General features: G+C 44.1%; 1 protein-coding gene across 2 annotated transcripts in view; it reads right to left on the bottom strand.

Moving 5' to 3' along the window:
* Positions 1 to 16,703, bottom strand: part of MEGF11 (multiple EGF like domains 11) — a 1,692,327-nt gene that overhangs the window by 82,219 nt on the left and 1,593,405 nt on the right. The window lies entirely within an intron of this gene.

Here is a 16,703-nt window from a genome sequence, read left to right as displayed (position 1 = left end):
TTCAAGAAGCTTGGACGGCCAGTTATCATATGCAGGGAACTGGATGGACCTGACAGCACTTATGTGTGGGACCATGGATCAAACAAAAAGTAAGAAGTTGTAATCTTCATATGCATGGAAATGGGCATCCCAGAAGGGTCTGGCAGCCACCCTTATCTCTAGAACCATAGATACAAAAAAGGAGATATATGTGATGGAAAATAGGCAATCTGGGTGAGCTTGGTATGCTTTTCTACCATAAATCTGAAAACATTTGTCTAAATGGTGGCCTTGTACAGCATAAAACCAAAACCTCTGGTTTACAGTTTCAGTGGCTATTGATCTACTTTAGGACCCAACTGGTTGGAGACAAAGCAGCTCACAGTTAGGCATGATTGTAACATTGGATAAACAGTGACTTTTAAATGTTATATTTACTAACATAAATACAGCCATAAAAACCCAACTGATGGTTTTCTGAGTGAGTATCTTTCTAGACATTGTTCAGCAATAAAGCACTCAAATGCTATTTTGAATTTGTAACTTTCCGCTTTAATGGGATGGGGGGAAGCGATGTGGAGTGGATGAATAGGACTAGTGGAAACAAGGATTTGGCGAATGATTGTTACATGCACTTGTTTTACATTTTACGTAGCCCTATTAAAGACTATTGGTGTCAGCATTAAAGGTACACAGAATATAATCTCCATAATAGGCTGTGGTTTGCAGCTAAGCTTACGTTCAGGGGTACATTAAAGGATATGGGCCCTAAGCCTTTAATGTGCCCTAACACTCTCCCTCTTTGGCTACACAAGCTCCTCGCATGTGACCATATCTCCTCCATCCATCTGTCGATGAGTATCAGGCTCCTCACATGCAAACACAATGAGATATGACACTGATATACAAGGCAAAAGCCCTAAAAACAAGAAATGAGGAGGACTAACCAAGTTAGGTAGTAAGCACGTGACATCATGGCATGTAACATCACATGTGGCATGACAGGAAGTGACCTCCCAGGAAATGATGTCAAAAGAAATGGCATCACATCACACATTAAGACCTCACACACATTTAGGAGGCCTATCATGAGTACATTTGAGCACATTAAGAGAGTTAATAAATTGCATTTTGCATTAAAAAAGTGGCTCAACCTGATGCATAATCTGGGCCTTGGCTAATACATTTTGTGAACTCTGCCATAAAGAAATTGGCACCAAGACAAAACATGGGAGTATATCTGTTCTGCTTAAAAGGTTGCAAAGTCTTCATTTTAAAATATCTGAGGTGGCTTAAGGTACCTGCTGCAGATATCTGGGTGCCCAGTAAATATCAGTAAATAATAATGGTAAGATCGCTGGAGTCTAACACATTTTCTGGAGAGATCTGTGTTTTGTCTAGTCCCAGATATGAATCAGAAGTTAAAGTGTCTCCTGCAAAGATCGTCATGCATCATGCAGATGACATTTTTATTTTATATAGATAGGTAAGTGGGTTACTACTTTTAACACAGAGATCCTTTTGTTACTTGCAGTTCATAAATTGCAATCCTTCTACTATAGCACAGTGAGTTATGAAGGGCATGTGACTCCTACACCTTGTAACTCTCACTGTTATATATCATATATATATATATATGTTATATATGTGTCACTGTACACATCTTGTACATTGATTTACACTCTTACATGATTTATAGTCAATGTACATGTTATGTAAAGCGCTCTGACACCTGTGATGAGTAGCGCTACACAAGAAATAAAATAGTGGTATTTAAATTGTTATCTTTGAAAATACTGTAACAGAAAAACTAATCTGACATTGTTACAGTGCACGCATATCTCTTATATACAGGGACTAAACAAACTCAAAAGCATGCCCCTCTTAAGCACCTGTGAAGTGATAACAAGCTGTGTGCCTTTGTTTCTCCTCCCCTACTTTTTCATAAAAGTGTGAGTCTCCAGACCACGCCCAGTCAGAATCATATTGGAACAAAAGAAGGTCTGCTGGCTCCTTAACTTCAGGCTTTATCTTTGGACCAGCTGGAGTCAAAAATAAAAAAGTCTCCTCCCTGCCTGCATGTTGCTGCTGGAAATGGAAAGCAAACAAGGTGCAGGTGCTGCTGAAAGTGTGGCCAAATTCAGCACATTTCAGTGGGGCCCAACGTCTTGGCAGGGTGGACGGAGTCTACCCTTTGAAAATAGTGGGTGGATGCCATACACATGTGTGTACCCCTGTCCTGTGCCCTGCTTATATATGATGCAACAGAATTGTAACTTAAAAGAACATTAACATGGCCTCAATAAGCTAAATAAACCACTTGGACTGGAACCACTAACCTACCCTAGGATGGGGACTCCTACATGGGGAGTTCATTTGAACAGGGAGAAATCCTATTCCACTTTATGGGACTCTACATGCCCTCAACTCCGGAGGTTCTACCACCTGCCTTCGTGCCTTGCCCAAGGACACCCAAGGCCCATTCTCCTGCTGCAACTGCACCGTCGCCTGTCCTCACAACCTAAACTTCCCCTCTTCTGGACCTCCCGGACACCTCAGAGGTATACTATAGAACACTTGCCTCTCATCAAGCACGCTATTGAAGTATGGGACCTCATTGACTTCATTGTCCCCGATGACACCTTCTTCATGGAGACCTGGATCACCACCTCCTCAGATCCAGACATTGCCACTGCCATCCCCGAAGGCTACAAGATCATACATCGAGACGTGTCAACTGACCTGGACGAGGTGTTGCATCGTCCACAAAAAGTCACTCCGCCTCACGACCAGCGTTGATATCCATACCCGCGTCACCAAACACCTACACTTTCAAATCCAGACTAATCCTAACACCACCCTCTGGGGAATGCTCATCTACAGAACCCCCAGAACCCAGCCAACCCTTCAGCAAAGCACAGACTGACTTCATCGCCCCCCATGCTCTCACATCAACGGGCTACATACTCCTTGGAAACCTCAACTTTCACCTCGACAACCACAGTGACCCGAACACCTCTACCCTCATTGAGAACCTCACCACACTCAAGCAACTTGTCAACCTTCCCAAGCACTAAGCAGGACACACCCTCAACCCTGAATTTTCCGCCAGAAACCACATCTCCTTCTCACACACCTCAGAACTCCACTAGACTGACCACCACTGTGTCAACTTCTCCTTCACCAAGACGGTCAAACAGTACCAAGCCCACTTCTCCCCTGCGCAGAAACTGGACCAAGGTCACCGGAGCCCAGCTCACCACCTCGCTCCGCCAATGCCTCAGCCCACAACCTCCACCAATGGATCACCAGCTGCGTCAACACCCTAGCCCCCATAAGGAAACCCGCTGGCAATCATCACCACAGGAGACCCAGCTGGTTCTCCTCCAACCTCCAAGAATCCAAGAGCACATGCAGAAAACGTTCGAGAAAGTGGAGAAACAGGAAGAGTGCAACAGATCACAAAGCCTTCAAATACGCCGTCGCATCACAACGCAGGCACATCAGATCGACTAGGAAATCAGCCATTCAGGAGAGACTTAACACCAACGCGCACAACATCAAGGAACTTTTCACCATAGTCAAGGAATACACAAAACCTGACATGGACACCACAGACATCCCACCCTCCCAAGACCTCTGCGACAATCTTGCCACCTTATTCCACTGGAAAATTCAGGACATATACGAAGGATTTGCAAGCAAAGGACCCTTCCCTGCCCACCAGCACCACCACGGATGCTATCATCAACCGATTGTGGAACACTGGACCCTCCTCACCCTGGAAGACACCCTCAAGCTCATGAATACCACCTACTCTGGGGCACCCTCAGACCCATGCCTCCACCACATCTTTAGTCAAGCCAGCGCCATCATCACTCCCGAGCTATTCTGCACTGTTCCATAGAAACCGCCACTTTTCCAGACGCCTGGAAACACACAGAGATAAAACCCTTCCAGAAGAAACCTTCCGCAGACCCTACAAGTTGAAAAACTACAGACCTATCTTACTGTTCCCTTTTCCAGCCAAGTTAACCAAAAAAGCGAACAACGCACAGCTCACACAGTTCATCGAAGCCAACCACATCCTCAACCCCTCCCAATCCAGATTCAGGAGCAACCACAGCACTGAAATTGCACTCCTAGCGGCCACCGATGACATCCACACTCTACTGGATTACAGCGAGACAGCTGCCCTCATCCTCCTTGACCTCTGCCGCCTTCAACATTGTCTCCTACACCACCCTGTGCACCAGACTACACAATGCTGGCACCTGCGGCAAAGCCCTGGAATGGATCTGCTCCTTCCTCACTGACCAAACCCAGCGATGCAAGCTCCCACTTTTCAACTCAAAGTCAACGGAAACCAGATGTGGAGTTCCCAGGGCTCCTCCCTGAACCCCACCCTCTTCAACATCTACATGACTCCACTTGCCAAGATCAGACACCAGGGGCTCAACACCATCTCATACGCCAAAAACACATAGCTCATTCTCTCTCTCACCGATGAACCATCTACAGCCAAAACGAACATTCATGACAGAATGAAGGCAGTTGCCGACTGGATAAGAGACAGCTGCCTCAAACTGAACTCAGACAAGATGGAGATCCTCATCCTGGGTCCCGCCACTTCCACCTGGGATGACTCCTAACCCACCACACCCACAACCTCGGCATCATTCTTGACTCATCACTGTCCATGGCCCGCCAAGTCAACACATCTCCTCATCATACTTCCACACCCTTCACCTGCTCCAGAAGATTTTCACGTGGATCCCCATCAACACACAGAGAACAGTCACTCAGGCACTCGTCAGCAGCAAACTCGACTACAGCAACACACTCTATGCTGGAATCAAAAACTTCAAGCAAGACTCCAGAGAATACAGAACGTCGCGGCCAGACTGATCCTGGACGACCCTGTCCACCTGAGAGACCTACACTGGCTCCCGTCAACAAACGCCGCATCACCTTCAAACTCATGACCCACGTATACAAGGCCCTCCACAACATCAGACGTGCCTACCTCAACCACTGCCTTTCCTTCTACACCCTCTCCAGGCAACTCCGCTCAGCACAACTGGCCCTGGCTACCATCCCCAGGGTCTGGAAGAACATTGCTGGAGGAAAATCCTTCTCCTACCTCGCCGCACAGACCTGGAACACAATGCCGCTCCACCTCAGGCAGTCCCCATCGCTGGCTCTGTCCAGGAAGGACCTCAAGACCTGGCTCTTAGACTGACCATGTCCCCCAGCTAGCATCTTGAGACACCATGGGTGATAAGCCAAGCTTTATACGTGTTGATTCATAGATTGATTTATGTGAGGGTGCTAGGTTAGCTTGAAGAGCACATCCTGCTTTCACTGACTTGCCTTGAAGTGCTTGGAAAAGCAAGTGCGATGCAAAAGAAGGTCCAGAAAAGAGGCTAAAATGGACCATTTGGGGGGTAGCCCTGACATTAGCACAAGGTTCTCAGCAGCCTGAGTGAAAATAACAGGCCTTGAGCTATGGAAGATAGGTTGGGAGGGAACAAGGGGTAATATGAGAGAGGTAGAAATGGGTGGTGGTGGGAGCGAGGGTCGAGTGTAGAAAAAGCAGGTGAACAGCGTGCAAAGATCCAGCAATCACTTTGGTCACTAAAACCAGAAAGGTGAGGGCTCAAAAACCCCGGTTTGAAAATGAATACACAACCTCATACCGTCACGACTGAAAGCACAAAGGAGATTTTAATCCAGCACACGTTCGAGCCTTTCCTATCTACACATAGAAATGAAGTGGATAGGATTACCACAAGATGGGATAATTAAATCAGAAGTTAAAGAAAATTGCTAGTGAAATGTCAATTTGTATGGCTAAAATAAAAGAAAATATCACGGCCATTTGCAAAAAAAAACGGGTTGGCTTTTAAACCTGATGCCGGTGACATGTTCGCTTGCAAAAACAACAAAAGACGTCATGTTATCAAAAACAAAGATAACCCACGAGATGTTAGTGTTGTTTTTTTAACTGTAACACAATATGTGTTTATGCCACTGAAAGTCCCAGTACACGCTTATAAAAAGACAGCAACATCGGTGAATGTATTGGTCACACCTCTAATAATTTAGGGGCGCACACAATTTGGCTGTGAATTCTTGAATAGAAGGGCCAGGGATGTGAAGTTATTTGTTGGCCTCAATATGATAAAACATGCACCGTCGTAAGGCGCACAGCAAATCTGACTTTGTGGCTTGACTTCAAGACATCCCATGAACTTGGGAGATAGACTGCTGCTATTTCTAGCTAGAAAATATTGGATCATAGCTAGTACAGCTGAAAAACGATTCCATCCTCACAATCATAAATTTCTCTTTAAAATATTCTGCAGGGATATCTAAAAGAGAAGTTCCTGATAGTATAGATGAGTCTCTTTCAGTTGTACTATCTCCAATCCAAGCTTTGCTAGCTAAAACATAAGCTTGAGTATAATTTACAAAGGTCAAAAAATACATTAGGGAAACTTGTACTTTTATGTGAAGTTATTGTTATTAAAAGAAAATACATAAAGGGAGACATGTGAAAATAGATGGGCTAAAGGTATCAAAATAATATGTCACCTTTGCAATGATAGTGTGACCTTGAACATTACTAGAGATAAAATAAATTAAATTGGAGAGGTTTTGAACCATGTGGCAAATTAAATTATTAACGAATTACAAAGTGCTATCTATTTTATTTAGCAGAAAGTACAGTTTCTAAAACATGCAAGGAAGACAGTGAAAAGCACAACAGGGCTGTCTGGGGGCCTGTGCACTGCCTATGACAAGTGCATGGGCAGTGCAGGGGCCCCCCATGGCTCCCACTGCACCCAGTCTCCACCAGCTTTTACATGGCAGTGAGGGGGGTCGTAATCCCCAGGGCGGTCTTGCATGTATCGCTGTTCTGGTGAATTAGGACCGCCAGTCCCTCCAGTGGAGGGAAACTGGCGGTCCGACTGTGGCTGCTCCGCCAATTGTGTTCGCGGAGGTGGTAATTAGGGCGTATGTCTATCCATATGCTTCAGACTCCTCACACAATCCATTTTTGAGTCACAGGTGCCTCACAAGATAGGTACATGTGTCCCAGGATTTACATGCTACCAAGGTGACCATAGCGCATAATACTAACTGCCGCCCCACCTTCATGTGTCACAAGCTCCTCACACTATCTGCTCATGTCCCTCGAGCTTCTCACACTGTCTGTGTGCCACAAGATCCTTATTCTGTTCATGGACCCAATGGTCTGCAAGCCATTTGTCTGAATCTTCGGCTTATCATGTATCAGTGTAATACTAGTTCAGAAGTGTGTCAGTTACTGACCAGTTTTATCAGCACTAGAAACATTTCTGGCCACGAACCAGCTGTACTTTGCACTCCTTTTACATAGAAAGGTGTCATTGCTATTGTGTAAGATGAAAATCTCACCCCTAGGTTTCAGGGGGAATTATGTTACAGAGAGAGAAGATAAAAAAATATCTATATCTAGTGGTGTGGCCAGTGAGGGAATGGAGTGGGTGTAAAACTACGAGCTCTGCTCAGTCCTCACGGTATTTGAGTCTGTTAGCACCCTCAGTTCATAGCTAAAAACAATAGAGTGAGGCAACCCCCTGCAAATATGATGGCAGCAGAGGAGCACTGTGGACCCGGCAGGAATCGAGATGGTGGTGCTATCTATGGAGCGGGTTCTGGCCTGGCACAGCGGCCACAACCTTGTTTGGGCAATGGGTCCTGTTAAGGCTGAGAGCTGGCTGAGGAGGACCAAATGCTGTGGGGCCCTGGGGCGGCCGCGACACTAGCTAGGCCCTGGAAGGCGTTGGGTCTAGCGTAAGGGCCACCAGTGCAGGAACCTATGAGGCACAGCTGGGGACCTCCCACCGGGGCATCTCTGAAGTTGGAGGGCCTGCAGAAGGACTTGGCTGGTGAAACTTGGTGCGTTGAAGCTGAGAAGGAGAACCAGGTGTGTGAGAGGACAACATAACAGTGTACACCAGACTATAGTTGGTCCATTGTTAAACAGTAACACACCTTGGTGGGGTAACAGTTGGCGCATGAAGAGGCGTCACTTTTTTTAATCACAGGGAGAGCCTTGTGTGCAGTTGTGAGCAGCTGAGGTGTGCACGTGAAGAAGTTAAGCACAGCACCACCTAATGATGGTCTTGGAAGCTAGGAGTGTTGTTCAGTTTGAAGGGGGGCATTACACTATCCTTGCTCTCCCTGACGAAAGGTAGTGCAACAACCAGATACAACAATTGCATAGTGAGAAGACAGCTGGAAATCGTGGGTGGGGGGGAGGGTGAATGAGCTGTGTAGAAGAAGAGGTCAAGGTGTAACCTACACCATAGAAAGGAGCACCACACAGCTGGCAGGACATTTTTGCTTTACATCACCTGGTGAAGGTTGAATTGTACAGGACAATTGGATTTGCTTTGTGGCAACTCTGTGGCTCAGAGATTGCAAGTAAAATGCAAAAGTGAATTCACATTTCAGAGATGGCCGCCAATAGCGCTAGACAAGGAAATTCGATTAAGGAGCTGTTGACAATGAAAGGAGAAAATACAGGTAAGGGAAAGTGACCCCTGCCTAGGCCATCGCCAGAACGAGAGGAAGAGCTTCTTTCAAGGCTTCTTTCAAGACTTCTTACATTATTTGCTAAAATAAATAAAAGATAAGGTGACCATGATAAGGTGAGATTTAAAGGACTATCTTTAAGAAGTGCAGAGAGATGTTAGTGAATTAAGCACTGGTGTGGAAAAACTGGACACACCGTGGGTGAATGCTCTGAGGAGATCCATCTCATCAATAACAGACTGATAAGACTGGAGGAACAGTACAAGGAAATTGTGCTCAAACAACATGACCTAGAAAACCAGTCTAGATGCAACAACATACAAATCATAGGTCTTCCACCGTGAGCAAAAAGATCTGACCTATGTGCCACAGCTCCTCCATCACATTCAGAACAGACCAAATGACTTACCCATTAGAACTGACAGAGCTGATAGGGTGGCTCAGAGATTGCAAGTAAAATGCAAAAGTGAATTCACATTTCAGAGATGGCCGCCAATAGCGCTAGACAAGGAAATTCGATTAAGGAGCTGTTGACAATGAAAGGAGAAAATACAGGTAAGGGAAAGTGACCCCTGCCTAGGCCATCGCCAGAACGAGAGGAAGAGATTCTTTCAAGACTTCTTACATTATTTGCTAAAATAAATAAAAGATAAGGTGACCATGATAAGGTGAGATTTAAAGGACTATCTTTAAGAAGTGCAGAGAGATGTTAGTGAATTAAGCACTGGTGTGGAAAAACTGGACACACCGTGGGTGAATGCTCTGAGGAGATCCATCTCATCAATAACAGACTGATAAGACTGGAGGAACAGTACAAGGAAATTGTGCTCAAACAACATGACCTAGAAAACCAGTCTAGATGCAACAACATACAAATCATAGGTCTTCCACCGTGAGCAAAAAGATCTGACCTATGTGCCACAGCTCCTCCATCACATTCAGAACAGACCAAATGACTTACCCATTAGAACTGACAGAGCTGATAGGGTGCTGGCTACTGGGACCAGCTGACAGTCCAACTTGCACCCTCCAGATTAAATAGCACAAATTCACTTCTTTGATGAGAAGGAGAAAATCAAGGAGGTAGCACATAATGCTGACTCGATGAGCTTTCAAGGCTACAAAGTGCTGCTTTTCAGTGACTTAGCTGCTAGATTCCTTCAGAGGAGGAACGATTTCTGGGTGATCACCGACTTTTTGTGGCACCATGACACACTATGTCAATGGGGCCACCCTTTCAGACTGATATTTACATATAACTCCCAAAAACACATCCTCGGAACAGTCAAAGAGGCCCCCTCAATTCTTGGTATCCCTGATGAAGGAGCGACACATGAGACAATAGAAAGAAGCCTGAAGCCAGTTGGAGAGAACCAAAACTGGACAATGGTGAAGGGTTGCAGGAAAAGGCACTTGCTTTCCAAAACTGAGATTCAGCAAGGTAATTTAGCCTCGCCTCAGTGACTCAAGACCCTCACAGGTGATTTGCCGTGCTCTATAAATGTTTGATTGGTTGGTTGAGGCTTTAATCAGGGAAATGGGGACACTCAAAAATGCTCAAACATGGTTGAAACCTGAACTACTGACAAACCTAAAACTTCTGGAGAAATTAATGGACTTTAATACCTAAACTGGTCTTCATGCTAGTGGGGTGAGACGTGGACTCCAACAAAATAGGGTAAAGGAACGGGCCTTTGGCTTCTGAACTATTGAAAATGAGCAAATGGAGTGGGACTTTGTTATTGCTTATGTTTTGTTTAGTATAGAAGTCTTCAAGGGGAGGGTTGTTCTGAGAGCATGCTATCTTATTGTGCTCCACGACATGGAATATTTGTAAGAGACCTTCAAACCCTTCATGTTACATATTCTAGTATATAATGTTTGGACTGTTTGGCGTTAAGGACACTTCTGAGCTTTTAAAGGAGGGGGAGAGTTAGACAACCTACAAAGGGATAGGCCAAGACTAAGCACTAGTCGGCACAGGAGAAGCCTGTGAAGGTATGGACTGTAGGATTCTTAGTAGACCTACATTCATTCTCTAGTGCCATGAAGAGAGTAGACTATAGTTAAAACTGAACTGAAACATTAAGGGATTTAATTTTCCACATAAACCGTTGGCTATTTTACAAGTTCGGAGAACAACTTGGTGTGACATTTACCTTCTACAACAGATGCACCTTTTTAAAACTGATCAGGACAGGATGAAATCAAAGTACTTTCCAACACAATTTTTGTCTCTTCCGCAATGAAAACAACAGGGGTTGCAATTCTGTGCAGCAATACATTCCAGTATATCTTCCATTGTGTATTTAAAATACACATGGATAAGGCAGGTAAGCGGCTGGGTATGGGGACCTGGACTGGAAAAAAAATATAGGACCCAATGTAAAGCAGGAGGCATTTCTCAAAGATATTATTTCAGAGATCCTTGACTTAATGGATGGGGAAGTGCTTATTGGGGGAAATATGAATACTGCATTACATCCTGTGAAAGATCACACTCAGAACAGAAAATCTGGAGGGAGACCGGCCACATGCAGGTTTGAGAGTGGCTGAGTCAGGTTGGGCTTGGGATGGTTGTCGTTATATGCACACGAGGGAGGTAGACTCTACTTTTTATTCATTGTTTCACAAGACCTATGCAAGGCTAGATTACTCCCCCCTATAAACTAGGTTATGCACAGATATAGAAGGGTCAAACACAGACAATATTGCCATATCAGACCGTGCACCTGTTAGTATGCACTTTCTGGCAATCGGCGAGCTAACATCAACAAGGGATAGTGCTCAAATTAATCTCTTTTGTGTGCTCCAGCGCTTGTAGTGGATATTTTTCAGATAATTAAGGATAACATAACAGACCATAACTCAGATAATTAAGGATAACATAACAGACCATAACTCTGCGCATGTCTCCTCATGTAGCCTCTGGGACACATGAAAAGCGAGGTTGGCAGGAAAACTTTATCTGCAGCTACGCATAGTAATTGCGTTAAAGCACGAGTGAGGGAGAGCTGGGAGAATAAACTAGCAGACTTAGAAGGGAAACAAAACATTTGGCTCGAATAAGGTGTGGTGGCAGGTTCTGGCAATGCTGGTTATGACAAGGCAGAATACGCTTTGCTGCGAATTAAGCAGAAAAACTATGCCTCAGAAAAAAAGGTTGGAAAATCATCATTTCAATTAAAGGTAAAATCACAGCTGAGAGGGTCACAAACGTAGAGCTTAACAGGGGAGTTAGTAGCGGGCAATAGCCACACAGGAGACACTTTCAGGATGTTTCATACATCACTCTATATGAAAGCTCCACATCATAAGAAATTGATTTGTATTTGCAGAGGAAGTTCAAATACAAATCCTGTGGACTGCAGAAACCACTAAGATGCAACTATTGAGCTAGCTGAGATGATAGATGCATTAGTAAACTGAAACATTGAAAGGTTCCGGGCCCAGACGGGTATTCCGGCATCTTTTATAAAATGTCGTACGCCTCTCTAGTCCGGAATTATACAACTGATTTGGAGAGACAGGAGAAATAAACAAAATAATGAAGAAAGCGGTCACAGTACTTATCCCTAAATTCAGGAAGGAACTTCCCAGAGTTCTCTCTTGTTTTTTGCATATATATATATATATATATATATATATATATATATATTGGCGATTGCCAGTAGTTAGTTATATTTAGGATCAAGTTTCCATTGAAAAGGCGTTTTTGTCTTGCCTATATCTTTAGTACCGTTTAACGAATCATCCCAAAAATTTCTAAAGAAAGTGTGGCAGAGAATCTTGTTGTGCATGGGAAGTTGTGGTGATATCCATCAACCGAGGGCCGAGAAAAAGGAGGGGGTCAAAAAACAGTACAGTTCCCATGTTAACGAGCCATAGGAGCATTGAACATGATTACAGCCCAAAGCACTGGATGGGATTACAACAAATGTGGCAAAAAGGTACCTTTCAGTATGCAGATTACACGTTTTGTTATTTGGTGTAAATCCATTCAGTAGCTTAAGAGGAATTAAAGGAAAACCAAATTTGTATATCTATAGGCACGAAGGCTTAGCAAATCCTCCCGATCTCGTGCTGAGATCTGATTGGCTGACAACAGGAAGTGTTGGCAGCCATTTTGAAACTCGGTTTAAGCCAAGTCCAAAAACAAAAAATAAATGCAAGAAAAAAATGAAAAGGGGGCAGACTACTTTTACCCTACCCCACTAGCCTTGGTTTATGGGTTCCCCTAGGGTTAAGGCTTACTTTTTTTTTTTTTTTTGTCACAGCATAAATTGTGGCGGATCCACAAATTTTGCAGTGATTTTTTTTTTCTAAAAAGTTAGCACAGTCTCCTGCACCTGCTTTTAATATTGCCCTTGGGTGGGACAGGTCCAGGGGATATTGCTGAAAAATAGGAGTGGGGTGCATGGGGCCCTGGGGACCACCACCTCCTTGGGGCAAAAGATTATAAATTAATGTGGGGTGGCGCACCACGTCTCTGGGGTTTAAATAAAATAATGTAGAGTGTATGTTATGGACCCTCAACCCCAGGCACCGCCACCATTCTGGGGCAATTCATACAATTTATGGGGGAAGGGCATACTCGCGCCTTGGGGACCGCCACATTCCTGAGGCAAATCTACTTAAGTTAATGTAGGGGGGGTGCACCCCCGGGGACTGCCACAACTCCGGGGCAATCAATAAAATAAAAAGTGTCCCACGGCCCCTTGCGCCCCAGAGACCACCACCGCCTCGGGGCACAAGTAACTTAAAAGAGGGGGGTCCATCGCAGACATCCAGCCCAGTGACCACCTTCCCTCTGGGGCAAATTCAAACACTGGTGGGGGCTGTGCTGTCCCCCTCATGGAGCCACAGATGGCACTGGGGACTGCCACCCCTCCAGGGTCGGCTCCTGCTACCTCCTGAGGTTCCCACCCTCAGGAGGTAGCGATTTGCTTTTAATTGGTGGGAGGTGACAGCAAAAGCAAACACAGTTCATCAAGAAAGTGTCTGGGACTAATCGTGCACTCATTATTATAGCAGGAAAATCAAAAAAACTTAGTTGTGAATATTTGGTGCTCAAGGAGAAAGAAAGAGCCACATTATCTTCCTCAATTAGAGAAATCTCCACAGTTTTACGAAACCTCAGAGCACTCCAAAGCAAGTACACTCTGTGTGTTTGTTCATATTTTATTATCATCCAATCAAATCTCCATTGCCCATGCCAACACATGTTTCATCAGTGCTGCATTTGTGGCAGCCGACTTCTTCAGGACTAAAGGTCTTGATCTCTTGAATCCTGTATATATATATATATATATATATATATATATATATATATATATATATATATATATGTATGACTTTGCTTATATCGAGATGTAAATCTCCTACTCCGGAGAGTGGTTCTTAAGTAATGTATTCTTCTTTAGTTCATGTATTTTGTGCAGTACCTCAGAGAGTGCTTCCGTTTAGCACAGCGTCTTGCCAAGTAAATGTAGCATGGTACTCCAGCAAACATAACTCAACTTTCAGGAAGCAGGTGCTGTCCAACAGCTCCTGCTTCCTGAAAGTGGAGTTTTCATCTGTTTCTCTTCACACAAATATACATGCAGACAAACAGATAAAAACATTGCTCCCACAAGCAGGGAGCTGCTATTTAAATGCTGGGTTCCACAGGAGTCGGGAGCCTGCTGGAACCGCAGCGGCACTGAGACTCCGCTGTGGTCCCGCACATTAAAAAAAAATATATATATATATATATAAAATTTTCAAAGTTGAACAGTAGATTTGCAGTTCCACCTTGAAAATTATATGATGAAGACGCTGGAGGAACAATTACATTTGCAAAGTTACAGACACGCCAGGTCACTGGAGACATTTCCTTAATGTCATTTAAGCAGCTCTAGTGTAGGAGATGTACTATACATTTACCAAGTGAGGGAAACCTTACTAATTAGCCAGTAGAAGGTATTCCAGTTGCACAGACATTTTGCCTAAAACAGTGGTCTCCTCTTTGATAAATACACATGGCAGGATTATTTCTGTCAGAATGCTCATCTTATAAAAACTGATCCTCAGCGGCAAGCACTTGCAGATACAAAGCAGGTGCCCACGTCGAACCTCAACTTCTGTAAAGTATTAATCATCCTTACTTCGTGCGCATGGCCAAGGGAAAGCAAGTGTGTTTTTTCTGTATTTCCAACTTGAAAAGTTATCTGTAATTCTTGATGGATCCTTGCCTTTTTCAAGCATAATATCTCATGTAGTGACTACGACGAGTGGGTTCTTTCTTGTCAACAGCTGCTGAGATTGAATCCTGCCACGCACGGACAAAGGTCCTAAGGTAACTATAACTCGTGCCCTTGCCATGCACTGCTAATTATCCCAGAAATTACACCACTCATGACATTTTTGATAACATAATTGTTAATATCAATGTAATATTTGCAAGCAAATTTTTCATGAAAACAACGTGTATGGTGGGGTGCAACTTATAGTTACTTTAGGACACAGGTTACAGTTACTTGAGATAACTCTAACTCTGAAATTTCATGGTTTTTAATGTTTTATAATATGAGCCTAATTTTAATGTCCCTGTAACCTTTGTTTTTTAAGTGAATTTCTATGTTTCTTAAAAATTTTTTTTGTTTTTTTCAGTGAATTTTATATATATACGAATGTGATTGCCAGATCGCAAGAGATGAGCACCTGGACGTGAGGAATGGGCTTTCTACCAGTGCAGAAGAAAGGATTTGGATCAGAGTAAACGCCAATGGCTTTGGCCAAGACCCGACAACGATTGAGAGGAATCTATGCACAAGCAATGAAGAAACAGGGGGGACGTTGAAATTACTTTTTTGGAGAAGGGATTTTGAAAACAGGAACCTTGCCCGTTTTAAGCCTGTAGTGCATTCTGTCATGGGTACGTGGAAAATGGAGAGACGGCCATAGTCCGGAAGCCAGAACACGGTGAGAGAAAAATATAGATAAAATGAGGGCCGATTAATTATAGTACAGACCACAGCATATCGCAGTGTTTAAATAAGGAAATTAGGTACAGTGCTCTGTTTTGGAAATTAAAATTAAACATTGCATGAAAAGAGGCAAGCCACAGTGTTAAAGATAATAATGCGGACCACGGCAAATGTCAGCAACTAAAAGGAATGATTGTCGAGGGAAAGAGAAGCACAGATCATGGACTACAATTGTAGAACAGAAACAACGATGGATGTATTAATATTTGAAATGGAATGAGATAATTGTCCTGGCAAACACAACTTATTTTTTCAAACTGAGACTCAATCAGCAGTGAGACTATAGCATCATATGAATTGGGGGGGAAATTAAGATCACACTGCCATCTACAGTCAAGAGATGGAAAGGTTTATTTGAGCTTTCATTTGTAATTCAAGATACTAGAAATTAAACAGATATTAGAGCAACACTCAATTCCACCAATACATGTGATACAATGGCGGAAAAATGATAAAAACGTGAGGAACTTATTGGTTATATGTCGAAACAACGAGTGCTTCAACCACCCATGCCTGAACAAATGCCTTAACGATGATTTTTCGTTGTAAAGGCATTCCTGGTAAAGGCATTAGTGATCAGCATGCATGGTTCCAGCAATACATCCCACCTGACTCCCCACCCCTAAAAATTACTGCCAGCCCCCACCCCCAAAATTACCACAACCCCAACCCCCGTCCCCTAAAACCTAAAGCACCCCAACCCCCACACCACCCCTAAAACCTAAACCCTGACTCCCTCCTCCCCGTCCCTAAACCTTACTCACCCAAGCCACCCACCCCACCCCCAAAAACTAAAAATACCCTGACTCCCCACCCCGCCCCTAAAACCTAAAGCACCCCAACCCCCAGCCCTAAAACCGAAACTCTGACCCCCTCCCTCCCCGCCCCTAAACATTACTCACCCCGAGGCCCCACCCCCAAAAAAACAGCCCAAGTCCCAGCCCAACATACCTCCTCCTTGATCGCGTCGACTCCCTTCTTCTGTGCCTTAACCACACATGTATGTGATTCACACATGCATGGTTAAAGCCCTGAACAAGGAAGTCGTGTTTTGCTTTTGTTTTCCACTACTTCGTGGTTCACGACTCTTTGTTCAGGATGCTTCCCGAA

This window comes from Pleurodeles waltl, chromosome 3_1 (assembly GCF_031143425.1).
Source record: "Pleurodeles waltl isolate 20211129_DDA chromosome 3_1, aPleWal1.hap1.20221129, whole genome shotgun sequence".
Classification (NCBI taxonomy): Eukaryota; Metazoa; Chordata; class Amphibia; order Caudata; family Salamandridae; genus Pleurodeles; species Pleurodeles waltl.
Note: the sequence above shows the minus strand (reverse complement) of the source record. Positions and strands in the feature narration are given on the sequence as shown.